Below are 4,908 nucleotides of genomic sequence, written 5' to 3'. Positions count from 1 at the left end.
CTTGAAGTTTCTCAGGTACAAAGCAAGAATGTCTCTGCTCACTTCCCCTTTCCAAGATTGTACTGGAAGTTCTAGGTAATGCAATAAGACAGGAAAAGGAAATAAATGGTATAAAGATTGGGAGGGAAGAAATAAAACTGTTTTGTTTGCAGATGGCATGATCATCTATGTAGAAAATCTGAAAGAATTTTTTTTTAAATTTTTTTTTAACGTTTATTTATTTTGGAGACAGAGAGAGACAGAACATGAACAGGGGAGGGTCAGAGAGAGAGGGAGACACAGAACGTGAAACAGTTTCCAGGCTCTGAGCCGTCAGCACAGAGCCCGACGCGGGGCTCGAACTCACGGACCGCAAGATCGTGACCTGAGCCGAAGTCGGCCGCTTAACCGACTGAGCCACCCAGGCGCCCCTGAAAGAATTTTTTTAATCTCCTGGAAATAAGTGATTAAACAGGTTTCAGGATACGAGGTTAATATACAAAAGTCAATCATTTTCCTATAACCAGCAATGAACTAGTAGAATTTAAAATAAAAAACATAGTACCATTTACATTAGAACCTATAAAAATGAATATTTAGGTGTAAATCTAACAAAATATATATAAAATCTGTATGAGGAAAACTACAAATTTCTGATGAACAAAATCAAATAATAACTAAACAAATGGAGAGAGATATTCTATGTTCATGGATAGGAAGACTCAATATTGTCACTATATCAATTCTTTTCAATTGATCTATGAATTCAATTCAATATCAATCAAAATCCCAGGATGTTATTTTGTAGATATCAATAAGCTGATTTTAAAGTTTATATGGAGAAACAAAAACCCCAGAATAGCCAACACAATATTTAAGAACAGAGTTAAAGTACTGACAGTACCTGATTTCAAGACTTCTTGAAAGCTACAGAAATCAGGATAGTGTGGTATCGATGGAAAAATATTCAAATAGATTGATGGAATAGAATAGAGAGCCCAGAAAAAACCCACACAAATATAGTCAACAGATATTTGACAAAGGAACAAAGGCAATACAACGAAGCAAAGACAGTCTTTTCAACCAATAGTGCTGGAACAGCTGGACGTTTACATTCTAGGAGGAGGAGGAGGAAGGGGAGGAGGAGGAGGAGAAGAAGAAGAAGAATCATCTAGACACAGACCTTACACTTACACTCTTCACAAACATTAAGTCAAAATAGATTATAGACCTGGATGTTAAAAGCAAAACTGAGAAAGTCCTGTAAGTTAACACCGGAGAAAATCTAGATGACCTTGGGTTTGGTGATGACTTTTTAGGTACACCAAAGGCACTATCCATGAAAGAAATAATTGAAAAGCTGGACTTCATTCAAATTAAAAACTTCTGCTCTGCAAAACACAGTGTCAAGAGAACGAGAAGACAAGCCGCAGACTGGGAGAAAGTACTTACAAAAGACACCTCTGGTAAAGGACTGTTATCCAAAATATTTAAAGAATTCTTAAAACTCAACTGTAAGAAAGTGAACAATCTGATTTTAAAAATGGGCCAAAGTCCTTAACAGACTTCACCAAAGATATACAAATGGCAAGGAAGCATATTAAAAATGGCCTGCATCATATAGCATCAGGGAAACACAAATTAAAACAACAATGAGGTATTACCACGCACCTATTAGAATTACCCTAATCCAGACCACTGGTAACACCAAATGCTGGTGAGGTTGTGCAGCAACAGGAATGCTCATTCATTGCTGGTGGGCACGCAGAATGGTGCAGCCGCTCACCAAGCAGTCTGAGGGTTTCTTCTAAAGGAGTAAAAAAAAAAAAAAAAAAAAAATGTATGCTCATACAGAAACCTGCAAACAGTTGTTTGTGGCAGCTTTATTCATAAATGCCCAAACTTGGGAGCAACCAAGATGTCCTTCAGTAGTGGATAAACTGTGGTAATCCAGACAAATGGAATATCATTCAGTTCTAGAAAGAAATGCCCTATCAAGGCATGAAAAGACATGGGGAAAACTTAAACTAAGTGAGCCAAGCCCATTTGGAAAGTTTACATACTGTATGACTCCAGCTATGTGACATCCTGGCAAAATTAAAAGGAGACAAGGGGGGATAAAAACTTCTCCAAAAAAAAAGAAAGAAAGAAAGAAAGACCAAACTGTGGAGACAGTAAAAAGGTCAGTGGCTGCAAGGGGTTGGGAGAGGGATGATATGTGGAGCACAGAGGATTTTTAGGGCAGGGAGACTATTCTCTATGATACAGTAATAGCAGATGCATATCATTATACATTTATTCAAACCCGTAGGATGTAAAACACCAAGAGTGAACCCCAATGTAAACTGTGGACTCTGGGTGATAATGATGTGTCACTGTAAGTTCGTTCCTCAGTTGTAAGGAGCGTATCACTCTGGTGAAAGATGTTGATAGTGGGGAGAGGAGGTGGGAGTGGGGTATGGGGGTAATGGTAAATCTCTGTATTTTCCCAATCTTCATGCGAACCTGAGATTGCTCTAAAAAAAAATCTTAAAAAAAAATTTTTAAGCTCAAGATGAAGGTCTACCTTGTCTTGCCCCTCCCCAACTGGCCCCCATAATCCTGCTGCTTCTAGGCCCCAGCCCAGAGGCATGGGTCCCATCCCCCTTGTTGACTCCCTTATTGTCCCTCAGAATGAACCTGCTTTCCCTGTCACTGTAATCAGCCTGGGGTGGGGACACCCCTCTTCTTGGGCAGCTATTACTGCCTGCCACCGGTAATTGCCTGAAATCTCTTAGCTTTGCACACTTCTATCCGGAAAAACAGACCCATCGTTCAGAAGGGAGCATGGCTTATCAGGCAGGGATTTTCCTGCAACTCCGCACTCGAGGACGGTTGTTTTATCTGTCTCTGCACAGATGAAATGCTGACGGGCCCTTATCTTCCTCATGACTTCAAACCACACGGTTCAGTTCCTGGTATCTCCTTTACCACCTTGCCCACCCTTGAAAAACAGCAGGTGGTTTCAGGGCAGAGATTTGGGTTTCATCTCCAGTTCCCGATCTTGGGCTCAGAATGCCCTGCTGGTGAGGAAATGTACGTTGGGTGCTTTTCTGGCCTTGGAAGAGTGGTGCAGAGCAAAGCCACCGAGATTGTCCATTGAGGGGCATGGGCAGGGAGGAGGTAGGATCATCAGGTCTCAGAACATAAATTCTCCAGCTACAGGATGTCAGACCAGCTTCTCCTGCCAGGAAAGCCAATTCCTTCCACAAATCCTGAAAGACCATCTTCCACGTGTAGGGCTCAGCACTGGCCAATAGCAACTGCCCTCCGAGGCTGCGTTTCCCCTAGACTTGCTGCCCTCCTTCCATCCACCTGGCTGATAGCCACCCCTCTCAGAAATGTGGGGCTACCATCACCAGACACTGTGTTTCTATCCTTTAAATATGCCACAAATCTACTCACTCTTCTCTCTTCATTGTCACCATCAAAGTCCCAACCAGCATCATTTTCCTCCTGGTGATCGCCTGCTCAGTGATGTCCCCAGTTTATTCTCAGCATGGCAACCTGAGCCACCTGCTCAAAAATCAAATCTGATCATATTAATCTCTGCCTGAAATTCGCATAGCTTCTCAGTGCCTATAGGATAAAGCTCCAAATTCCTAGTGTGGTTCCAAAGTCCCTCAGAACCTGAGTTGCCACCATATCTCCATCTCCTGACTCCCCAGTTTTCCCCTCTCCCTCTCTGGGCTCCACTCCCTGCTCTTCCCAATTCCTCAAATGTCTCTTCTCAGAGACTCTTATCCAACACTTTCCCCCACTCGCCAAACAACTCCTGCCCACCCTCAGTTTAAATGAAACCTCCTTCACGGTGCCTTCCCTAAATCTCCAGACAGCCCTGCTATCTGCTTCTCAGAGCAGCTATGCTTTTTGTTTTTCAAAGCTTTGAAATGTTCATCATCCTTTTGCTCATTATCTCTGTCTTTAACAAAACTTTGGGCTTCACAAAGGCAGGATCATGGCTGTTTATTCGGTGCTCTGTTCTCAGTGTCCTGCACAGTGCCCAGAAAGTCGTAGGAGTTTAATATATTGTTCAGTTAGGGTTGTATTAGTTTGCAATGGCTTAATTTTTTTGTTTTCATAATAAATCAGAATATATATATATATATATATTTTTTTTTTTCAGAATGTATACAGAATGAATCTGGATACCAGTGTTGGGCCAGTACCTTGGTAATGTCAGGGCCAGTGTGTGAATGGTTCTCTTGGCTTTTCCCTTATTCCTGTTGCTCTACGGTTGGAAGATAGCTATGCTCTAGGCTTCAAGTCCAAGTTCAATGATGGAAGGAGGGGGAAGAAGAGAAAGGCAAAAGATCATCTCCTTGTAAATTGATCTTTTTATTTGTAAAGAGGAGCTCTCCTCCACAGACCATCCTTTTTGTTTTGGGTCAAAACAGGGAAAATACTCATCCTTAAGCTAATCACTTCCCAAATAGAAGGAGACTTCCAGCACTGCTTTATGAAATCGTTTTTCTTCTTTGTTATTTTATTTTTAAAATGAAGGTTCTTCTTAAGGGTTGCAATAAAGAACCACCTTCCTTGAGCACAAGAGATCCTCTTAGAGACCTAAAAAAATAGTGGTTCTGTTAGAAGAGAAGAAATAGGGTGAAAACAATATAGATATTATCTATTGTGCTTAGCAACTTAAAGCAATGAACATAGTCTCAAAGTTTCTATGAGTCAGAAATTTGAGAGCAACTTAGTTGTGTGGTTCTGGCTCAGGATCTCTTAAGCAGTTGGCTGGGGCTACACTCATCTGAAGGCTGGACTGGGGCTACAGGATCCACTTGGAAATTGGTTCATATGTTTGCTGGCACGACTTCAGCTCTTTGTCATGCGGGCTTCTCCATAGGGCTGTTCATAACATGGCAGCTGGCTTCTCCAAAGTGA

The sequence above is a fragment of the Herpailurus yagouaroundi genome, unplaced genomic scaffold, assembly GCF_014898765.1.
Source record: "Herpailurus yagouaroundi ecotype Mexico unplaced genomic scaffold, PumYag 182, whole genome shotgun sequence".
NCBI classification, from domain to species: Eukaryota; Metazoa; Chordata; class Mammalia; order Carnivora; family Felidae; genus Herpailurus; species Herpailurus yagouaroundi.
Note: the sequence above shows the minus strand (reverse complement) of the source record.